Source organism: Pelodiscus sinensis, chromosome 1 (assembly GCF_052426305.1).
Source record: "Pelodiscus sinensis isolate ZL-2025 chromosome 1, ASM5242630v1, whole genome shotgun sequence".
In the NCBI taxonomy this organism is placed as follows: domain Eukaryota; kingdom Metazoa; phylum Chordata; order Testudines; family Trionychidae; genus Pelodiscus; species Pelodiscus sinensis.
In genome coordinates, this window is record NC_143052.1 from 88658199 (window position 1) to 88682742 (window position 24544).

Here is a 24544-nt window from a genome sequence, read left to right on the forward strand (position 1 = left end):
CTCAGCAGATGTAAAAACTGAAAAAGCAGAAGATTTCACAGGCCAACCAAAACGCTGACATGAAATCCTGTCTCAAGAAAAAACAGTAGAACAGATGAAAACACGTCCTCAGGGTGTGGGAACACTTTCTTTCTCTGTGAGTCTTCTTAAGTGAAAGCTAAGCCAGCATTTTCAGTCTCTCCAGGCTCAGTTTGTTGATTGTTTTCCCCCAACCCTGTCTTTAATGAACTTCAAATATTAAAGCAGCCAAAGTTCCCTTGTTTTTCCCTACTGTCTTTTGCATATTCTGCCTAGCAAATGTCATTAGAAAATTAAAATCAAGTGGGGGAAACAGCCTGCTCCAATGTGGCTGTTTTCAGTTTGAAGGGAATTTGGTTTTGGATTAATTTCTGGCCCCTTTAATGATTTCAAACACATCTGTAGCTTTGGGGACAAGGAGAGAACGTGAGTTTTGACATGTGTTAACTCTAGCTATAGTAAGCAGTCATCTGTTTACATTGTTCTTACATGTAGGGTGAAGAGATTGTGATGTGCTGTGGCTTTGGATATTGGTTTGTGATGTCAAGAAGTTTTTGGTGGTTTGCAAAGACACCCTCACAGTGATGCAACTCCATCACTTGTGAGTGCCACGGAGGTTCAATGTTATCAGCACATATTGATATCTAGAATAAAGATGGGAGCCAGAGAACATAGAGGCCCAAGTAAAGACCAGTAAAATTACGACTGTCCCCATCAATTTTAAGAAGAGTGGTGACCCTACAATAATGAAATTGGTCACTGACTCACCTTCTATCAAACGATCTAAAGGCAAACATTCAGACAATTGTGTGTTCAAATTGTTTTGTTTACAAATTAGCAACAGATAACAGTGACATCCCACAATTTGAAATATGTAAGTGGTGAGAGAGTTGGGCTTCTTATCAGAATATGTAAAAGGTTATTGAGGACAAGTAAAGGCTTATTTTTAGTCTCGACAGTACCATTTGACTAGGCCATCTAGCACAATTCTGGTTTGGTCACGTCAGCCTGACAAAGAGTCAAGCAGGCTACTAAATTACAATGGACATTTTAAGTGAGGACTCTTGATAATGAAGATCTTTGGATTTCCCAATATCTGACTTGCAATAAAGGCAAAGTCCTCCAAGAAAGTGATCATTGTTTCAATATAAGAATTCCCTCGTGTGATCAGGAAGTAGAGCCTTACGAAGAAGAGCCATAATATTTTTCTAAAAGCTCTTGAATCATAAAAAATATGCTCCAAAATAGAAGTGAATTCTGTACCAGGCAAAGGAAAGAACAAACAGGTAGACCCAGGTATACCCACACACTGCAGTGGTTATGAAAAGAATTCCAGATTGTGTCCTCCAGGGATTTCCCTACAGACACAAAAATTTCCCCAACACCTCCCCAGTGGTCAACTACTGATATTTAATGTTGCCAGTTTAGTCATTGGTTAGACCTTTGAATGAAAATTGAAACATTAATACACACTTTAATAGTATAGTCAGTATATGATAAAATACTTGTATATGAAGGCATAATGGATTTGAAAAGTGAACCGAGACTAGCTTCTTCACACAGTTGTTTTTTCTGATAATGGCAGCACATTTGTTTTTGCAATCTTGGCCAACCTAATAATTTCAAAGTATGATTTGCAAGCAAGTTCTGAGTGAGCTGTTCTATGACAGCTAGTGACGAGCGGGGCGGGATGGGGGGAAGGCTTCAGGACCATAATGCATTTATATGAACACACCTACTCTTTCTAGATATCCAGGAGATAGCGCTGTGTTGGCCAAGTGATCAGTTTTGGCTGTTGCTGGGTTACAAATCACTTTAGTATTGAATGAGGGGGCAATGATATATTGGTATCCTTATTGTATGAGCAAAGTGCAGAAGGACTGAACTTGGCCTGTTCTGATTGAGGTGATCCCCCTCAGTGCTTTTAATTTTTGCCAAGTCTGAGCCCCAGCACCCCTAAGCTTGATAATTCATCGCCCTGGGACCTCTACCACATCACTTATGAAAGTAATAAACTTGCTTGAGCCCCAACACCTCTTTCATTTACAAATTAAATTCCTTTACAAATTAAACACTGGTCTCACTCAGCTGAACTGCGCTCACGAAGCAAGGGGTTTGGATGGCAGATTGCAGCAGGGAAGACAGGGGAAAGAAAGAGAGAATGTGGGGACAGATGTTCTGCTTGGTGGTGTGGGCTCTGCGTAAGAATTAGGCCACTATTATAACTACTTTTTGCATAAGAATGGCCGTACAGTATCAGACCAACAGTCCATCTACCCCAGTATCCTGTTTTCTAACAGTGACCAATGCCAAGTGCTTCAAAGGGAATGAACAAAACAGGGTAATTTCAAGTGATACATCCCCTGTCCTCCACTCCCAGCTTCCGGTGAACAGAGGCTGGGAACACCCAGTACAAGTGGGTGTTATATCCCTGTTCATCCTGCTAATAGCCATTGATGGACCTATCCTCCATGAACTTATCTACCTCTTTTTAAACCCTGCTATAGCTTTGGTGATCACAACGTCCCATGGCAAAAAGTTCTATACGTTTTGTGAAGAAGTTCTTTCTTTCATTTGTTTTAAACCTGCTATTAATTTCATTGGGTGACAGCTAATTCTTGTTTTATGTGAAGGATAAATAACACCTTCTTATGCACTTTCTCCACATCAGTCAAGATTTTGGAGACCTCTATCATATCCTCTCTTAGTCATCTCTTTTTCAACCTGAAAATTACCAGTCTTATTAATCTCTCCTCATAAAGAAGTTGTTCCATACCTCTAATCATTTTAGTTGGCCTTTTCTTTACCTTTTCCAACTCTAATATATGTTTTCTGACACATCAGAACTGCATGCAGTATAACATGTGGGCGTATCATAGATTTATATAGTAAAAGTGGAGGAGCTTGGTTTGCCAGGCCAATCAAGCAAAGCCGATGCTAACAACCTACATGAAAAGGCTGAAAAAAAACATGATGCCTCTGGACTGTACCAATATACCGAAAGCCTTATAAGCCAGTCACCATCAAAATCAATTTTAGAAATATTTAATAGGGCTGTTAGAAATGCTGGAGATGCACACAGTTTATAAGAACAAACATGGCCATCACATCCAACTTTCTATACCATTATAAACTAGAGGCCAATGTTAAATGCATTGTCACTTGTTAATCCTGAAGTTGGACACTGCCAAATGACCACTATCTTTTTGCAAGAAATTCAAATGACTGGTTAAAAGAATATAGTGCAACAGTGAAAGACTCAGCCATTGAAAAAAAGTGAAGAACTCTTTCACTGCATTAAAAACATGTGCATACATAACTGGTGAGCATACCAGTTTAAATGGGCATCAAGTATTAAGTTGTTGCATATATTATCTTCATGTCAGTGATAGGCCAGTAAATGCACTGGTGATGCATCAGCTGCATCTGTGACAAACCACATTTTAGAAGAGTTAAATGCTTGTAAATTAAACCCCAAAGAGATGGCTGTTGTGCATTTGATGGAGTTGCAAACTTCTCTGGAAGACATAGCGGAGTATAAGTTTTCCTCAGAAAAAAGTGTATCCTAATCTCACTTATATGCACCATAGAGGCCATCTACTCCAACTAGCACTAGAATGAACTCTGAGAATGGTTATCCAGCCAGTTATGCAGAGACATTATACTAGCCCCATGTAAGTTGTATTTGGCTAGTTTATTGATAAGAAGATCATGTGAGACCATATCAAATGCCTTACTAAAGTCTAGGTATACCATGTCCACTGCTTCTCTCTTATCCACAAGACTTGTTATTCTATCAAAGAAAGCTATCAGATTGGTTTGACGTTGTCATAACAACCCCCTGGTGACTAAAGGGTTAACTAATGCCTCCTAGCCAAGGTAACGGGTGGTCAGCCAATAACAATGAAAGTAGAAATTTCAAACTGGAGAAGAGGAGTTTTTCTCTCTTTTCTTTGTTTGTGATTCAGAGCAGTTTCTCCCAGCTAGTGAGGGAGATGCTTCTCTCTCCAAGAATGGACTTCTCAAAATGTGTAAGTAGGAAAAAATGAACGTTGGGGTATGTCTACACTACCCTGCTAGTGCGAACTAGCGGGGTAATGTATGCATACCGAACGTGCAAATGAAGCCCGGGATTTGAATTTCCCAGGCTTTATTTGCATAAGCCGGCCAGCGCCATTTTTAAATGCCGGCTTGTTCGAACCCCATGCCGCGCGGCTACACGCGGCACGGGCTAGATAGTTCGGACTAGCAAGCCATTCCGAACTATCTGTACGCCTCGTGGAACATACCCTTAGATAGTCCGTCAGGGCTTATTGTTTCCCTTGTTCGGGGATTTGGAAATAATGTTTGAGCTTGCCAACTGTTCTTATTTTCTCTTTTGTAAAAGGGAGTGTGACGGGGCGGTCCAGCCCCGCACTGGCCAAGGGAGGAGCAAACTGGCCTGCTGGGGTAGGCAGGCCCCGCCCCCCCAGCAGTGCTGCGCATGCTCTAATTGTGGGCCAGGTATAAAGGCCAGAAAGACAGTTCCTTTGGGGCTGGCCCTGGGGAGAGAGGAACTCCTGCCAAACCTCCGAAGCCCCAGCCGGACCCGCCACCAGAGCAAGAGCCACCGGACAAGCCACCGGAGCGAGAGCCGCCGGGCCTGCTGCCTCCGCCACTACAGTCCCTGGGCCAAGCGTGACTGCAATGCTGACCACGGTGGGCAGCCCGCACAGCTGCTGTTGATGCCCTCGTTGAAGCCGCCCCAGACATCGAGCCTGACGTCATTGCCGCCGCCAACTCAGCACCTGCAGGTGGGATCTCCGTTGGCCAGAGGCCTGGGGTAGGAAGCAACCCAAGGCAGGGGGCAGGAAAAGCCCCGATAGGCTTGGCACGTTTCGGGGAGAACTCCCTGCCAAGCCAGTGGTGGGAACCACCCACCACTGACAGGGCCCTGGGTTGGAGCCCGGTGGAAAGGGAGGGCCCAGGCCCTCCTACCCAATCCTCCCAGAGCATGGACTAGGCCTCAGGGCCTGCAAGTGTAAAGGCTCGACCCCAGGGTTGAACTGTGCAGGGTTGGGCTCCCCGCCACAAGGAGCTACTCACTTTGTGCAGTAACAACTGTTCTTTGAAATGTGAGTCTCCGTGGGTGCTCCACTGTATGTAACGGGTCACCTGGAGTCACAGATAGGAGCCTTTCAAAGCAGTTTCCCCCACTGAGCCGCGCATGCACAGGAGACATCTCATACTGCTCCCGCCCAAGCGTCTAGCTCACGTGGCTCACCCCTTCCCTTTCAGTTCCTCGTCTACACCTGAGTGATGAGACTCTGAGCAGAGGGGAAGAAGGGAAGATCATGTAGCACCCACGGGGATACACATCTCAAAGAACAGTCGTTACTGTATGAAGTAACTCCCTTTTCTTCTTCAAGTGATGTCCCCGTAGGTGACTATATAGAAGTATCCAATATGGATGAAGGGAGCTGGAGTCACTGTCTGGCAGTGGTGGACAAAACTGCGGTAGCCACCACTGAATCAGAAGCGAGTTGAGATAGTATGGCATAATGTTTAGTGAAAGTGTGGTCTGATGACCAGGGCTTGACAAACCCCAGCAAGAGCTACTCGCCAGCCCCGCACCACTCATGTGCCAGACCGTCACTGCACATGCGCAAAGCGCCAGTGAATGGGGTGCACGGAGCGACCAGCTGAAATCTTCTTGCCATGGGTGAGTAGATTCAGCGGTTTGTTGAGCCCTGCTGATGACCATGTTGCAGCTTGATAAATGTCTATTAATGGTACGTTCTTCAAGAAGGCCATGGAAGCCCGAATAGAATGTGTTCTTGGTGGATGTTATAATGGCCTGTTGGCCATGGTATGACACTTAACTATGCATGTGGCTATCCACCTTGAAATGGGTGTGCCTATTGAACATTCTGTGATGGAAATAAAAAGTCTTTGAGATTTCCGTAATGCTCGTGTTCTGTCCAGAAAGAATGCCAATGCTCTTCGGATATCAAGAGTATATAGGGTAGCATCTTGCGGTGAGGCATGTGGCTTTGGGAAAAAGGTAGGTATCACAATGCGTTCATTCATGTGGAATGGCATACAGATTTTTGGTAAGAATGTTGGTTGAAGTCTCAGTGTGACTCTGTCTTTTGTAAAAACTGTGTATAAGAGTTCAGCCATAAGGGCCCTAAGTTCCAACTCTCCTTACTGAAGTAACAGCTAGTAGAAAACAGACCTTCATAATGAGGAAGGGTAGTGCAACAGTGGCCAACTGTTCAAAGGGGCGCCTTGTCAAATAATCCAAAACAAGATTCAAGTCCCATAAAGGAGGTGGGGTCCTGTGAGGTGGGAATATGTTGTGGAGGCCTTTAAGGAACCTTTTGGTGATAGGATGTTGAAATACAGAGAAACCATCCACAGGGGTGTGAAGGCTATTATTGCGGAAAGGTGAACCCTTAGGATGAGAGTGAAAGCCCCAACGTCTTAAGGTTTAAGATGTAATCTAGGACGATGTTCACTGGGGACCTCCGTGGTTCTACCTTGGCCCCCTGGCACCACCAAGAGAATCAGGCCCACTTCTGTAAGTAAATTTTTTTGTGCAGACGGTCTCCTGCTGTGAAGGAGAACATCTTTCACCCCTTGGGAGCATCGTTCTTCTAATTCTGTGACCGTAGAGTAGCCACGCCTGGAGGTGGAGAGTATTGGTTTGGGGATGCAACATCTTCCCGTGGTTCTGGGAGAGAAGGTTTCATTGGCATGGCAGTGGATAAGGAGGTTGAACTGCTAGCTTGTATAGGTACGGGTACCAGGTCTGGCGCGAGTATGATGGGGCTATGAGAATAACATGTGCACTGTCTGTGCAGATTTTGTGTAGAACTCTGGGGATAAGCAATATGGGCAGAAAAGCATAATGCAGGGGCGCTGTCCATTTGATCAGAAATGCATCTCCTAGGGAGTATTTTCCGAGTCCCGCTCGGGAGCAGAATTGGGGGCATTTTGTATTTTGGAGAGAAGCGAAGAGGTCTATTGATGGCCTCCCCCATTTGTAGAATATTGAGTTGGTGAGCTCTACATGTAGTTCCCATTCGTAGTCTGTGGAGAAGTTGCGGTTCAAGGAGTACGCTGTGGTGTGGCTGGCCCCAGATAGGTAAGTGTAATCTGGTTGTGGATGCACCAATTCCATAGGTGGATGGCTTCTGCACGTAGAGAATGGAAGCAGGCACCACCCTGCCAGTTTATATAAACCATCATGCAGATTTGTCTGTAAGGATTCGAACTGTATGGTTGACAAGTTCGGGCGCAAAACGTGTGCATGCATTTCATCAGTTCCAGGAGGTTGATGTGCAATGGTGTCTCATGCAGGGACCATTTGCCTTGGACTAATTGGTTGTTCATGTGGGCTCCCCAGCCTAGGAGCAACGCGTCTGGGTAAGTTGTACCGTTGGCTCAGGTTGGTGGAACGGGACCCCCACCAGGAGACTGTCCGCTAACGTCCACCATCGTAGAGAGGTGAGAACATCTGGAAGTACAGTAACTCTCTTGTTTTGAGAGTGTCGAGATGAAATGTACACTGTTGCTAGCCATAATTGAAAGCAGCGGAAGTGCAGACAGGCATGATGGACCATGTATGTCGTTGCAGCCATGTGCCCCATCACTCAGAGACAGGTGAGTATAGTGGTAGAATGGGTCGTAGATATCATGTTTATGAGGTCTTGGATAGCTATAAAGCATCGCTGAGGTAAGTATGCCTGGGCCGAGATGGAGTGTAGGTGGGCACTTATAAATTCTATGTCTTGAACTGGACACAGCGTTGATTTCTGTTAGTTGATAAGAAGCCCTAGACAACTGAGGAGGGCTCTGGTTGCGTTTATCATGGAGGTGGTTTCCTCACATGACACTCCTTTTATCAGGCAGTCGTCAAGATTTGGAAAGATGATGACATGTTGTTATCTGACGAACGCTGCGATGACTTCCAGTACCTTTGAAAATAGTCGGGGAGCCAATGAAAGGCCAAAAAATAGGACTCTGTATTGAAAATGGTCTGGTCTGAGATTGAAGTGATGCCTGTGTGCTGAATGGATGGTGACATGAAAGTAAACATCTTGCCAGTTGAAGGCTGCAAACCAGTCTGCTTGATCTAATTCTGGAATAATTGTATTTAGCGTGACCATCTTGAATTGGTATTTCTTTAGAAATGTGTTCAATTTCCAGAGGTCGAGGATCAGCATCCAACCCCATTTTTTCCTGTCAAGAAATAGTTTGAGTAGAACCCCTTTCCATGAAATTCTCTCTATAGCCCCAATCATCAGGAGACAATAGACCTCTTGTTTTAGTAGGGCCTTGTGAGACGGGTCCCTGAAGAGTGACAGGGTAGAGGGTTGTGGGGGGGGATGGAGGTAAAGGGGATCATGTATCCTACGCGAATTATTTCCAACATCCACCGGTCTGATGTTATAGAATCCTATTGCATTAAAAAAGGACGCAAATGGTGGGTAAAGAGATGGCCAGATTGCACTGGCATTAGATCATGAGGGAGATTTTGCAGACCCTCGACCACACCCCCAAATGTGCTACTTCGTGGTTTGGTTGGTGGCGAGGCAGCCCTGGTTGGGGCATCTTGTCTGTGGCCGTTGTCTTGGCCTGGTGTCTTTGTAAGGCCTCTGTGGTGGTCAATTATATTGTCCATATCGGTTGCAGTTATAGGAGTTATAGGGGGTGAATTGTTTACATCTATATGGTGAAATGTACATGCCCAGAGTTCGGAGCTCAAATCTTTACTACTATGCAAGACCTCATCTGTTTTGGCCATGAATAACTTTAGTTTGTCAAATGGTAGGTCCTCTTAACTTTGGACTGAAATTCCCGGGGAACATCAGAGGCCTGTAACCAGGATGCCCTAGCCGCTGTAGTCGCCCTAGCCGCGGTATCAGCAACATCCAGTGCTATTTGTAGGTCAGTGCGGGCGATCGTGTGACCCTCATGGACTATTGCCTTTAGGACAGGTCTCTGACTCAGGGAGATGTTATATAAGATCCCCCAATTTTGAATAATTATCAAAATCATGGTTCGCCAAAAGAGTGGAGTAATTGGCAATTCTGAATTGCAGCATAGAAGGAAGGAACAGACCTTTCTGCCGAAGAGATCTAATTTCTTGTGCTCTTTGTCTTGGTTGCCTGACCTAGACTGTGCTAGTTTGGATCTCTGTTGGGCTGATTCCACCACCAAGAAGTTTGCTTGGGAATGTGTGAACAGAAATTCCGTGTCCTTCAGGGAACAAAGAATTTTCTGTCTGCCCGCTTGCTGGTGGATGCAGGTGTTTTCCATAACTCATCTGATATTTCAATAATTGCCTCATCTATAGGTAAGGAAATCTTCCCATGTAATATAGGGTGCAGATTTTTTAATAGACGGTGTTGTTATTCCTGTACCTCTTGAAGAGAGACTTGTTGGTTTGCTGCCACTCTCTTGAAAAGATCTTGAAATTGCTTAATGTCGTCTGTTGGGCACATATCAGATGGTATGACCACAACATCTGGCAATGATGGAGAACTGTCTGTTGGGAACGCATTGAGTGTATGAGAGTCCAAGTCTGTGTCAAGCACTTGTGCGTCCTCCTTCTCAGAGTCTTCCGTAGGAGGAAGGGATGGGGTTGGAGGCCAGCCTCTTCTTGCCGGTGTGGAGTGAATTGAGACCCATGTCTGTGGGGGTCCCAATATTCCCAAGGGGCCCACTGAGGTGGATAAGGTACGGGGGGGGGGGGGGGTAAATCCAATGTGGGTACCAGGGGCTTTGATGTGGTCCAAATTTCTAGTGGTGCGAGCGTGACCCTGTCGATGATGCATGTCGCGAGGAGAATGCAGTCATCTGGTCATCCTCAGGACCATGGTGAGATCGTTCTGGAGCTTGAATTATTTGAGGAGAGCCATGAGCTGAGGACATTTCAGGTGATAGAACTGCAGAAGGAGGGCAAGAGTGCGGGTGCCTACTGGACTTATCAGGCAACAATTGTGGCACCTCTGCTGCTCCCACCTCAGTTGCCGGTCAGTGTGCCCCGTCGGCACAGGTGTGGGACATCTGGCACTGTCAGAATCAGTGCCACTTTAACTAAGCTAGCTGACTTTCCTTGCCGCACCGTAGCTTGTTTTGGTACCGGCTTCTCATGCAGTGCTGCCTGCACGGAGTGCTCTTGGGCTTCTCTCAGCACCGAGGAAGTGCGCACCAGTCCCGGCGTAAGCACTGAGGCTTTGTCAGTTGTTTTGGTGGCGGAGATCCCCAAGGTGCCCTGTCTCTCCCCCCTGCTCATTCTTGGGAAGGGTGAGAGTGGAAAAGAGCGGGATGGAGAGACTCTCTTTTTAAAAGTTTTCCCATAGAGCGGGAAGGCTGCTACCTTTTGTGGCGAGTCTTCCCGTGGTCAGGAGGCAGTTTGTGCCTCAGCAGGCTGCACAGCCTTATCAAATAGTATCATCCTGAGGCGGAGCTCTCTTATCTTTCCTAGCTCTCACCATGAGGGAAGAACAATGTTTACATTTCTGTGGTATGTGGGTTTCCCCTAAGCACTGTATGCATAGTGAGTGGCCATTTGATAATGGCATTGGCTCTCTGCACTCCTCACATTTTTTGAAGCCCGAGGCGCTTGACATATTGAGTTGTCTGTGATATTTCTTTATGTCCCTTTTGTATTTTACTTTATCCTATTTCTTTGTTTTCAAGGACTGGGAAGAGCCGGTAGAAGTGCGGTTCATCCTGCCCCTGAGCTGCAGAGCCATGTTTAAATCCCCTAAGGGGAAAAACTACTTTTTTTTTTTGTAAAATAAACGAAGGAAACTACTAAGCTAACTATTGTAAAACTATTAAAAGTAACTATCTAACTGTAAACTATGAAGCACCGTATGAGGTAATAGGCTGAGGGGAGATGTTGAAGCTCCGTCCACTGATGAGGTCGGTTAGAAAAGAACTGAAAGGGAGGGGTTGAGCCGAGCGAGCTACACGCTCGGGCAAGAGCAGCGTAAGACGTCTCCTGTGCATGCGCAGCTCAACGGAGGAAACTACTTTGCAAGGCTCTGATCTGCAGCTCCAGGCAACCTGCTACATACAGTGGAGCACCCACGGGGACATCACTCGAAGCCCAGGGACTTTCCCTGAGTATCTATATCAAATGGTGGCTCCTTCCATCTAGCCAATTTACTATGCTAGCAACTGTAGGTTTATTTTGATAATAAAAGTTTGGTTTTTTTTTTCTAATTAACCGGTATTGGTTGATTATTGTGTCCTTAAGACTCAGTTCCTAGTTACAAGGGCAGAGTCCATTGTTCTCTGGATTCCCTCTGTTTTTCCCAACTCCAAGTAAAACATACGTTGGGGCAGAGGGGAGAATTCTACCTTAGGGAGGGGTTTTCCCAAGTGATCCCTTCCCTAATTTTTTTTCCTTAAATTACTTGGGTGGTGGCAGCAAGTCCCCCAAAATCTGGGTATTAGGATTTTGTAGGGGGAAGTTTTTGTACCAGAGCCTGTCAAGGCAAGGTTTTGGAGTGCTCTTGCGGGTCCTCAACTCCTGTATTCAGCATGCCAGAGTGGGAAACAGCCTTGACAGACATGATTTGTTTTTTATAAATCTATGCTGGCTGTTACCTATCACCTTATTATCTTCCAGGTGTTTGCAGATGAATTCCTTAATTACTTGCTCCATTATCTTTCCTGGCACAGAAGTTAAACTGACTGGTCTGTAGTTTCCTGGGTTGTTCCTATTTCCCTTTTTATAAATGGGCACTACATTTGCCCTTTTCCAGTCTTGCGGGAAAGATGATAGCTAAAGGCTCAGATACCTCCTCTATCAGCTCATTGAGTATTCTAGGATGCATTTCATCAGGCCCTGGTGACTTACAGACATCTAACTATTCTAACTTGTTCTTTTTTTATTTTATTTTCTAAACCTATCCCATTCCCACTAGCATTCACTATGTTAGGCATTCCTTCATCATGAGACTTCTTAGTGAATACCGAAACAAAGAAGTCATTAAGCACCTCTGCCATTTCCAAGTTTCCTGTTACTGTTTCTCCCTCCTCACTGAGCAATGGGCCTACCCTATCCTTGGTCTTCCTCTTGCTTCTAATATATTTATAGAAAGTCTTCTTGATTCCTTTTATGTCTGTAGCTAGTTTGAGCTCGTTTTGTGCCTTTGTCTTTCTAATCTTGCCCCTGCCTATCTGTATTGTTTGTTTCTATTCATCCTTTGTAATTTGTCCTACTTCCCATTTTCAGGTTTCTAAAAGGGTGTCATGAGGAGGGAGAAAAATTGTTCTCCTTAGCCTCTGAGGATAGGACAAGAAGCAATAGGATTAAACTGCAGCAAGAGAGGTTTAGGTTGGACATTAGGAAAAACTTCCTAACTGTGAGGATGGTTAAACACTGGAATAAGTTGCCTAGGTAGGTTGTGGAATCTCCATCTCTGGAGATATTTAAGAGCAGGTTAGATAGAAATCTAGATGGTACTGCCATGAGAGCAGGGGACCTCTTGAGGTCCCTTCCAGTTCTAGTGTTCTATGATTCTATGAACTGCAGACTTTTAAAGACTTTAAGATGTCATAACCATGTATACTGTTTTATAGCAAGAATCCAAAAGGACAGAATATCTTGGGGGAAAATAGAAGTTACACTGGGACGAATGAGTTCAAATGAGTTCAAACTGGGAAAACCTGTTGGCTTTCTCATGAATAATCCTGGGTTGTTGTCTTAAAATTAGTGCAACTATTAATTACTGGCTTTGGAAAGTATCTACTGAGCTGGGACAGATCTAAGTAGTGAGACTGGTGGATTACTTTTGTTACTAAGTTCAGAGAGGACTATTGCCATTCTCTCTTGTGAAGCTACTTTTGAAACCATCTGGCTCATTAAACAATGTCACCCAGGCTTCTGCTACAACACTAGCAGATCTTTGTCCAGCAATAGAAGCTATACTTGGATAGATCAGAGAGAGATCCATTGAAAGCATACTGGAAGAATCAAAGACTTCAGTTCAGAAGTTGACTAATTAAGACACTTACATTTACTCATTAAGTGAAGAGGAGAAGAATTGTTTAAGACACTCAAAATATACACAGAAGTGATTCTTGCAAATCTACAATAGCAACTTCAGGCTTCTACTCAGTCTCTATGTTGCTTTTACAGATGCCTGTCTTATAAAACACCAAGAGTCAGGCAGAGAGAGGCACTATCAGCAACGGGGCTGCTATGTGATCAGAACTGAACATAGAGAGGGATATCATATGATGAACAAATGAAAATTTGACTTCAACTTCTTCATCACCACTAGTGATTCAATCCCCATCTCTGTGCTATGTTTCCTGAGATGAAAGAAGTAGGAATTCATCTCTTGCTATTCCTAGTCACAGCTACAGTTGTGCAAAATTACAAGAAACCAAGAAGAATGCAGATGTAGTACTTCATGTAGCATAGACTTGAGTAGCCAACTTTAATTTGTGTGATGATTTTAAAGCATGAGTTGAATCTTGGGTCACTTCCAAGCATGGTTTTGCATCTCTGCCATCCTGGCTTATAGTAATTGATGCGTCTATTCTCCATTAACTTAACTAGTTCTTTTTTTGAACTGTTATAGTATTGGCTTTCACAACATTCTCTGGCAAAGAGTTCCATGGGTTCCTTGTGTGCTATGTGAAGAAATACTTCCCTTTGTTTGTTTTCAACTTCTTGCCTATTAAGTTCATTGGCTGATCCCTAGTTCTTGTATTGTAATCAGTAAAGGCACCATATTTAAAACAGATCATGGTTCTATGGGATCTTCAGGTGTGTGAAATACCTATAAAATGTGTATTCTGTGATGCAAGTCTACAGTCTGATAAGAAAAAAGGGATTGAGTGAATTACCCTCTCTTAGAATAAGGTCCACGAAAGATACTCTGCAAAAAGATAAATGTTTATAGGACCAAATTCTGATCACAGCTATACCTGTTTAAACCCAGAGTAATTCATCTACTTTTAGTGAAGTTACACCAATGTAAATATTGATTTGAGTCAGAGGAGAATCAATCACCATAGCTAAGAAAGTATAAAACAAATACATCTGCCAGATCTCCTCAGGGACACTGAATCATAAATACCCATGAGCACACAGAAATTAGCAAAACAAGGATGATTGGCAATGGCAATCCAATGCTTCATCACCATAAAAGAGTAGATAGGTGTGATTCTGGCAGGGCAGGTGCCAGCTCTTGCCGAGGCTACTTGCATTAGCTAAGAATTAACAAACTCATAGCTGGAAACCAGATCCTTTCACTTATGTATTAGTGTTGCTCAAAAGAGATATTAGTCTCATAAAAATGTATTCAGTGTTTAGACCCTGTTTGTAAATTGCTGCAGGCATTAATCTTATCTGTAATGTCTATGTTCAGTGCTATAAAGAAACGTTTCCGTTTTGCTTACTAACTTTGCAAGTGTTTGCTCTAAATTTGTGAACTCAGATAGGAAGAATGTTTCTCTTGCCTGTCCAGAGGAAACATCAAAATAGGACAGGCCATCAAGAAACATAAAAATACTAAGGATTGGTGAATGGCTCTGTTACATTTTGGCCAGAGACACCAAACTGAAACCAGAGATCCCAAAGCATTGCCTCCTGGGTCCACCCTGAAAGGCACTTAGAATTGGCTGATCACTGCAACTCTGTCACCATATGTTACACAGGCAAGTTTCTGCCTAGTGAAACAGCTTTCTGAGCTGGAACTCTCAAGGAGTAAACGCTGGCAAGCCATGTAGTGTGCAGAAACTGCACAGTTGCAGTACTGTAAAAAAAAACTATCTTGATGAGAGATGTTCAGCTTTCTGCAAAGGGGCTACAATGCCACGGTGCCAGTGTAGATACCATGGTCTACCAGAGATGTCCCATAATGTTTGTTATGACTTCCCTGGCCATTGGTGTGAACTCTACTGCCCTGCCTTCAGATGACCAACCACCAACCCCATTCTTCAAATTCCAAGGGAATTTTGAAAGTACCCTTCCTGTTTGCTCAGCAATGCATGCATATCTTTCCAGGTGAGCATGGATGCTCCACATACCACGTGATTCTCTGCTTGGAACAATGGTGAGATGCTGGACTTCATCAGCATTTGAAGAGAGGAGACTGTCCAGTCCCAGCTGAATGCCATCACAGGAATTATGTTACCAACAGACAGATAACATGCTTCATGATGGAAAGGGGCCATGATGCAGACACACTGCAGTGCAGGGTCGAAATGAAAGAGCTGTGGTAAACCTACCACAAGGCATGGGAGGCAAACCATTGCTCAAGGGCTGTGCTCACAAGCTGTCAGTTTTACAAAGAACTGGACACAATACTCAGTGGTGATTCTGCCTCCATTCTGAAGACCCCTGTGGACACTTCCACAGCTCAGGGGCCAGTTGAGAGTGGACCAAGTCAGGAGGAAATGGTGAAAAGCAATCTGGTGCGGGAAGGAGGAGACTCAGAGGCTGAGGACAATTTGATGTTCAGAGTGTGGTGATGCGGAAACAGCAAAGGAGGCCACTGGTAAGTGGCTTCAATTTTGGGAGTCACTGAAGCTAGTTGCTGGGGGCAGGAGGATTGCATAAAGCCAACTTATTTCTGTGCACTGAGCTTGTGGGGAGGGATTTGCAGAAGGCTGCCCCGTGTCTGTGTTATGAGAGTAACACCACATGCTTAGGCAGAGCAGTGGAGCAGGATGTTGAGGGAATCCCTCGTCTCATGGGAATTTGACTCCGAGATCTCCACAGAAGTGGTGGAAGCCAGAGTGTTGGAGAAGAGCCTCTCTTGATTCCCTGGTCACCCTCAGTAGTGAGACAGATTCCATTACAAACACTGCTTGTGGAAAATGTGGGGACTGTAATGATTGCAATGCCCCATTACAGTGCTGGCTGACCCAAGAGCAATGTATCCACTGCAAAATACTGTCCTGGAACACTGACTTCCCCTGGCCCTGTGGATACTCACTATTTTATGGGTCTTGCAGCTCCTCTGAGCTTGCCTAGGTTCATCTGATTCATGATAGGTCTGTGAATAATGGTTGTATTTTAAAACACTGATTCAGTGCTCTATGTGTTGCTTCTGTAAAACATTGCATTTTGGCTTCACAGTTCTGATCTTGGGAGCCCAGCCTCCCTCATTGTTATCAACAGCTGAATGGCTGTGTTGGATTAGAAAGAGGCCATAGAAAAGTAGGGAGGACTTTCTGCGAGAAGTTCTGCTGTACTTTGCAGCGCAATAAATAAATAAATAAATAAAATTGAAGGAGTGGTGGGACAGTAAGAAGAGGGACCAAAAGAGAAGCCATAGAGCAACTCAAACATTATGGAGTGCCAAACAGATATGCTCCAGGCATTGATAGGACTACAAACTGATCAGCTTTGCTCCTGCCTTCCCCTGCAGCTGCTGTCGCAAAACTCTTTCCTAGCCGCTCCCCATCACTGCAAATACATTCTTATAAACATCCTGGCTGTCATCAGTACCACTTCATTCCACTCCCGTCCCATCACAGTGCAGCCCTGAGGACTCTCAGCGCCCACTGCACTCAACACACGTCCCTCTGCAGTACATCTCTGCTGAAGTACAGTACCCACTACACTCTGCTCCACAGAGCAAGGTTTCATATGACACCTAGATGTACACAAATCTTTAACTGGCCCGGGACCCTACTTCCTTCTGGGACTCCCCCTTCCCCTACTTCCCACTGTGTTGTGCTGATGTATTTTTTGTGTGCGTCTCCCAGCCAGTGGTTGTTTGGTAAGAATGCAATCTGTGTTCTATTATCTGAAAGCAAACATAGCCCCAGAAAGCAACAGGCAATTTTATTAAACCATCACAGTGCATCAGCCACAGCAGTCCCAATCACCTACTAGAATTAGAAGCATTCAACTCCTGAGCACTGCAGCAAACATTAGTGGCTTTCAGCTTTAAATTGCTGTCTCAAGGCTTTCCTAATCCTTATGGCTCCATGATGCACACCTGTAACAGTCTTGTTCTCTGGCTGTTCAAATTCAGTCCCCGGGCATTGAGTCTTAACAGTCCAGTCCTAAGTGAAGATTCCACCCTTCCCTTCACAAATACTATGGTGGGTACAGCATATAGCTATAACCGTAGGAATATTGTCATCATCCAAGTCCAGCCTCCCATATAAGCAGCATTAGCAGGTTTTTTAACTGTCCGGAAGCACACACACAACAGTCATTCTGCACCTGCTCAGCCTGTTGTTAAACTGCTTCTTGCTGCTGTCAAGATTCCCCATGTATGGCTTAATAAGCCACAGCATTAACAGATAGGCAGGGACTTCTAGGATCATAGTGGGCATTTCTTCTTCACCAACAATGATCTTCTGGTCCAGGAAGAAAGTCCCTGCTTGCAGCTTCATGCACCTTTCTGGACCAGTCTGCACCTTTCTGGACCAACCTGCATTAACGTCCATGAAATCTCAATGGTAATCCAGAAGTGCCTGTAGAACCAGGAGAAATATCACTTCTGATTAATGTATTTGGTGGCTAGACGGTCAGATGCCAGAATTGGAATTCACGTGCCATCTATCACCCATCTTCAGTTAGGCAAGCCCATTTGTGCAAAACCACAGACAATTTCATGCATGTTGCCCAGAGTCATGGTCTTTCCCAGCAGGATGCAATTAATGGCCCTGCATCCTTCCCTCAACCTGAATCCAATGGTTCACTTTCCTACTCCAAACTGGTTAGCAACTGATCAGTAGTAGTCTGGAATAACCAGCTTCCACAGTGCAATCGATACGTGCTACTCCAACAGAAGGGCAGCTCTTATTCTTATGTCTTTGCATCACAGTGCTAGGGAAAGCTAATCACACAGACCCATGAAAGTGGCTTTCCTCATCCAAAAGTACTGTAGTCACTGCTCATCATCCCACATGTGATCCCACCACTCCATGATTGTTTCCCAAACCCAAAAGTGATGTTCCACTGTGGTCAGCACCTCCATGAATGCCGTAAGAATTCACATGTCATAGATACTGGACATGGCAAGACCAGTGTCAGACACCTTTTGCCTTAGCAGTTAAGGAATAAATCATCTGCCACTCAAGATGTGTTAGTGAAAGTGGGCAGTATACTGTTCAGCATTGTGGGATACAGTCCTGCAGGCCGATAAAGCAGAGTGGGCAGTAAATGAACTGTTGAAAGATGGCGCCAAATGCAGATGGAAGACCAGGGATTGCTGGGAAGGGAAGAAAGACATCATGGGGCATTGGGTCAGGGCCCAGGATGCCCCATGGCTCCCTTCACCTTTCCACAACACATAGCGGCAGAAGAGGGAAAGATGCTTCGTGGGATCGCTGCCTGAAGTGCACTAGCCGAATGCTGCTGCAAGTACCACAAGTGTGAACACGCTATTGCACAACCAGCCGACAATGGGAACTCACAACAGTGGTTTCCCTTCGGCGCTCTCTGAGCAGCAAAGTAACTTTACTGCACAGAACCTTGCCGGTGTAGACATACCCAAGGATTTAGACTGCAACTCATTTGTGTGTGTATGTTTGCATGCTTTAGCCTGTGAATAAATCTCTTACTTTTTTTTGCTAGTTAATAAAACTTTAAATGAACTTATTACAGGATTACCTACAGGTGTTGTCTTCAGTATGAGATCTAAAATACAAATGAATCTGGGGTGAATGATTGGTCTCCTGGGACTGGCTTCAACCTGAATATTGGCAATTTTTTGTGTAAGTGACCATTTATCTCAAAGCCCAGCTTCCCTAGGTAGCAAGCAAGAGAGACTAAGGCAGGGGTTCCAACAACACATTTTTGGTGGCCTGAAAGTACAGCCAACAATTCTGGCTGGTGGCTGTTCTGAGACTCTGTTGCTACTGAGACTCATTCAGCCCTTCAGCAAGAGCCTACCCTGGGGAAGGTAGGTCAGGAATTCACCAGGCATCTGTAGAGATCCAGGCTCCTCATGCCCCTGCTGGGTGGGAGTTGAGGAGCTTTCCTGGGAAATGCCCCAATGACAATGCCAAAGCCACCTCCACTGGCACTGGAAAGAGCCACCTCCTGTGCCATAAACACCAGCCCCACACATCTCCAATGGCACTGTCCAGAGCCCTTGAGGTGGCTACACAGTGCAAGGCACCAATCCCTGCTGGCAGCACCAGTGCAATACACCAAGGCAGCACAACACACCTCGTGCCCTTGGTAACAGCGATTTGGGAACAACAGCAAGGTGCTTTGCCCCCCTCCACCAATTTCTGCCTATGTTTTGGAGGCTGTCATGCCTGCCAAAAACAAAAACAAACCAAAAAAACAAAAACACTGAGGCTGCTTTGTAGTGATGGTGGCCATATCTGAGAAGTGCTGGTATATAGGAACAATTTGTGACTCCATGGTGAGACTGTTACAGTGATCCAGGAGCTAATATTTGTCACTGACTGTGTGAAATCTAATTACGTCCCAACTATTTGAGTGTCTGCCATGAGGTAGGCACTCGTGGCCTTTCTAGACAGGGCCAGTACTCACCACTTGGAACTAAGGATGTTAAGTATTGTGTAATTGACTAATAGAATAATCTATGCATTTTTGCATCGACTATTCGATTAGACGATAGGGAGGGGCTGCCCCTTAGAAATGCCACTACAGCGTTTCAAAGCGACAGCGCCGCACAGAGCCCAGCAAGAAGGGTAGCAGGGGGGGGGAAGAGAGCGGGAAGCAACAAGTTGACTATCCTGTCGACAAGTCCTTAACACATCCCTACTTGGGACACAGGAACAGCTGAGTAACAAGCAGCTCCGTATCCACAACAGAGTTATCTGTTTCCCCCGGGACCCATTGGCTAAACTGTCTGAACAAACAGCTGAGGTATGTAAATAGGTGCAGATTTTGGCCAGTGATTTTATGGAAACTGAGCCTCGAAGGGAAAGCCCAGAGGCCAGAGGAAGCCCTAGGACAAAAGACTTGGTTGATGGCTTCCCGACACCTATGAAGAGGGGATGCGCACAAACCCGGGTCTCACCGCAGCTTGAATTCTAGGGGAAGGTAACAAAATCCCTCTCAGAGAGAAATTCTTATCACTCTGTTGCTTGAAATTTAGAGAGGGCAACATTTCTAAGCATAAGCAGGGGATCTTCAAGTTGCTTGGCTGGGATTAGCCCTAAAGAACATATTGCACATTACAGAAACTATTATTACCTTTTGGAATTTAAGACAATCTCATTTTGTATGTGTGTGTGTGTGTGTGCACACGGGTTTATCTTCTCTAACTTTGTAAATCATTCTCATTTCTTTTTTCCTAGTTAATAACTATTTAGTAAGTTTATTGCAGGATTATAAGCACTGTCTTTAGTTTGAGATCTGAGATAATTGATTGGTCTTTTCAGACTGGGAGTAACCTGAATATTGTGATTTTGGTGTCAGGAGCCATGTATCATAAAGGCAGGCTTGCCTAGATGGCAAGCAGGGAGTGCGCCCAAAGGGACTCTCTGTGACTCCATATTAAGGCTATTACTGTACTTTAGCAGTTCACACTTGTTAGCTGGTTAGTGAAATCTCATTATAGAACATATAGCAAATCCTGTTCCTTGACAGTCTGCTCCCAGGGTCATGAGCTACTCTAGACAACCTGAGACCAGGATTTGGGACATCCACCGATGGAACCGAACTCAAAGACTCTCCTCCTAAACAAGACAAAGACTGGCTTGTGGGGCAAATATTATACCTCCCTGGTAGAGCTGAACCGTGGTAGCTCAGTTTGTTCACTGTCAGAAAGGGGAAGATGCCACGAGGGAGTCCTGAATTAAGTTGTTCCACAAACAAGCCAATGTTCAGGTTCTCTGACTAGATTGGGAAGATGTGATAAAGTCTGAGAGATCAGATGCTGAGATTTCCCCCATCGCCTTACAGACAGCATTAGCAAAAGCCCCAAGGAGGCCTGACTCCAAGAGACAGGCATAGGGAATGCACAGATTACCAAAGGACAGAATAATGGATCCAGAAACAATCTAATGTCATCTCTAAGCCCTAGCCAATTCTAGGTATATAACTCACATATAGCACTTGACTATCCCAGACCACACCATGCATTGATTCAGGAGAGATTCCAACCAGTCCTGCCTGCCATGTACCAGTCAATCAAAGGGATGATTAATGAGATGAAGAAAACAGATTTGATCAGAAGACACTACTGTCCTCAGGCAGTTCTCAGTCAAGGTGAACAGAAAACTAGTTCTGCATGGACTACTGGCAAAGTGCTTGTACCAAAGCTGGGCTGGGAGCTGAGCCAAGCACCAGAGATGTACCATGAAGTGTTAGCCCTGATGGTAAACAGAGCCACGGGCCAAAATAATCACACGGGGCCTGTCTTCACCAGACAACCAGGAAACAACAGCAAACTGTCCTGTTACAAAGAAAGGAGAGAAAGAATAGTAAGAGGCTGCATCAGGCGCTCTTAATTATGTGAAAATAGAAAAGGAATTTTACAAAAATTGGAAACAGACAAATTACTAAGAGTGCATATAAACAAATAGCACAAGCATGCAGGAACAAAATCAGAAAGGCTACGGCATAAAATGAGTTACGCTTAGCAAAGGACATACAAAGGAAAGAAGATGTTCTATAAAAACATTCAGAGCTAGAGAAAGAGGAAAGACCGAGCATATCCACTAATTAGCAGGAGGAGCGCTTATAACTAATGAAATTGGAAAGTCTTAGGTATTTAATGCCTGGTTTGCTTCAGTCTTCACTAAAAAGCTCAGTGGTGATCAGATATTTTACATAATATTAACCACAAGGGGGAAGGGACACAAGCCAAAACATGGAAAGAACAGGATAAAGAATATTTAGATAAGTTGAATGTATTCAAGTCAGCATGGCCTGATTAAATTCATCCTAGGACACTTAAGGATATAGTGAAAGCAGTCTCTGAATCATTAGCTATTATATTTGAGAATTTATGGAGGATGGGTGAGGACCCTGATGTCTGGAGTGTAGTGTGTATTGTGGGGTCCCACAGTGATCTGCCCTGGGTCTGGCACTATTCAATATTTTCACTAATGGCTTGAATAATAGAGTGGAGTCTATGCTTTATAAAATGTGCAGATGATACCAAGCTGGGATAAGCTGCAAGCATTTTGGAGAATAGAATTATAATTTAAAATGATCTTGACAAATTGGAGATTTGGTCTGAAATCAACAAGAAGAAATGTAATAAAGAAAAGTGAAAAGTACTACATTTAGGAAGAAAAAAACCAAGTGCACAACTGCAAAATGGGGAATAACTAGCTAGGCAGTAATACTGCTAAAAAGGATCTGGGGGTTATAGTGAATCACAAATTTAGCATGAACCAACAATGTGATGCAGTTATGAAGAATATCACTCTGGGGTTCATGAACAGAAGTGTCATGTGTAAGACATGAGAAGAAATTGTCCTTCTCCACTTGGCACAAATGAGGGCTCACCTGGAGTCCTCTGGTCAGTTCTGGGTACCGCACGATAGGAAAGATGGGGACAAATTAAGGAGTCCAGAGGAAAATAACAACAATGATAAGAAGACTGAAACGGAGGAACTGATCCTTGTCTTCAAATATGATAATGGCTGGTATAAAGAGGATGGTGAGGGACTGTTCTCCATGCCCATTGAAGAGAGGATAAGCAGTAATGGACTTACTCTGCAGCAAGGGAGATTTAGGGTAGACACTAAGGGAAATTTTCCAACTATAAGGGCATCCCGCGGAAGCTGTGGAAGCTAGAAGCTTTTAAGAACAGTTAAGGCAAACTCCTGCCGAGGGTGATCTAGGAGTGCTTGGTCATGATTCAGTACAGGGGGCTGGACAAGATGACCTCTTGAGGTCCTTTGCCTCCCTATATTTCTATGATTCTATAAGAGAACAGCCCAGTTGCATATGAAGAGCCGCTAGTCCAGAAGATGTGCCACAAGCAACTGAATTGAACATGACTCAGGGGACATGGACCCAACCATGCACCAGGAGGTGGCAACCTTGATTCCACACCTTGCAGTGCTAGGCAGGATGGGATTCTGGGCAGCATTGGGCCTAAACTTGTTTCTGAGTACACTGGGAGATACCAGCACTTCACTTGCCTCAGGAGGCATAGGCTCAGAGGTACACCAGGAAAAATGGGTCTGTAATTTGTGCCAGGATGTGGGCCTAATGGCTACAGCAACTAAGGTTGTGAAAGATTAACCGTAAGCATCACCCTAAAAGGATGACGCTTACCGGTTCCAGTTAACTGGTAACCGGTGGGGGCTGTAGCAGCTCCCTGACTGTTATGGGCAGGGGTTGCTCCGATGGGAGCTGGGAGGCAGAGGCTGAGAGCCAGCCACAGCCCCAGTGCGAGGCTGGGAGCTAGGAGCTAGAAGCCGGCAGCTAGCCCCAACCTGGGGCTAAGGGAAGGAGCCCTATGGGCTGGGGGCTGCGCCAGCTGGGCTGGAGCAGTGGCCAGCCCAGATCCCCCTTCAGTCTGTTAATCAGTTAAATGTTAGGTTAACCTAACATTTAACAAGCTAACTGATTGACCAGGATTTTATATCCCTAGCAGTGACTGAAAGCAGAGCTGATGGCACTCCTAGAACAAACCCGTTTGTTTGCTAATCATCTGTGAGTCATGATTGAGCCTGGATGTTTTCCCCCATGCTCTGAACCTTTGAAAAGGCAGGGGGGGGGGGGCGGAGAGGTGGCTCTTTTTAACTTCGGACACCACAGCTACTCAGGAAGAAGTCATCCCTAAAGCGTACCAGAGTGAATCTACGAATCAAAGAGTTTTGTGATCATACACCATGTTGCCCTATCAACATCTATCTGGAGTGAGGATTTGAAGCGTCAATGACAAGCCTGAACAAAGAGTCAAAGATATTTATGAAAGGGAAACTGACAAAAGTAATGATTCAAGTGACTTCTCCTTCAAAAAGCACAACCCTACTTCCCCCCCCCCCCTTTTGTAAACCATATAAATTAGAATCAGGAAAATCTGAGGAAGAACTAAGTTTAAATCTTCTTCAAACTAATTTAAAGACTCCTGAAGGGGCAGATGACAATGGGGAAGTGCCTCTTCCAGCCAGCAGGAGATGAGCAGGGATTGGATAAGGATCTGGGAGAGGGATAAGGATCTTGTGCAAAAAAGGGGGTTTTGCGCAAAACAGACATGTCCACACTGCCTGTTTTTGCACAAAAACCTCTTGCACAAAAGGAATCGGAGGAATTATGCAAATGAAGCACAACAATATGCTAATCAGTGCTTCATTTGCATTGCCTCTTCCTGCAAACACTCTTAGTGTAGAAAAATCCAGAGTGACTTCTAGTAGACACAACTCAGCTTAGAGTCTAATGGCTCAGCCCAGTACAGGAAGTTCACTTGGGATTCACAATAACGATTGGGTCCCCAGTGTATCTCACACTGGTGCCCAGCCCTGCCTGGGAACAGAGTGGTGGACTTCCTTCCCACCATTCTTGGTGCCCAGCTATCCCTTTTCAAAACTGGCTTTGCAACAGCTGACAACTAGCCAGAACATAAGAGCATCTTGCATACGCTCTCCCTCAGACAAG

At 44.8% G+C, this 24544-nt stretch overlaps 1 protein-coding gene and 1 pseudogene across 4 annotated transcripts in view; one reads left to right on the forward strand and one right to left on the reverse strand.

The window, feature by feature from the left end:
* GRIN2B (glutamate ionotropic receptor NMDA type subunit 2B) overlaps window positions 1-24544 on the reverse strand; it is a 348935-nt gene that overhangs the window by 114738 nt on the left and 209653 nt on the right. The gene's annotated exons all lie outside the window — the stretch shown is intronic.
* LOC149525600 (uncharacterized) lies at window positions 9837-17671 on the forward strand (annotated as a pseudogene).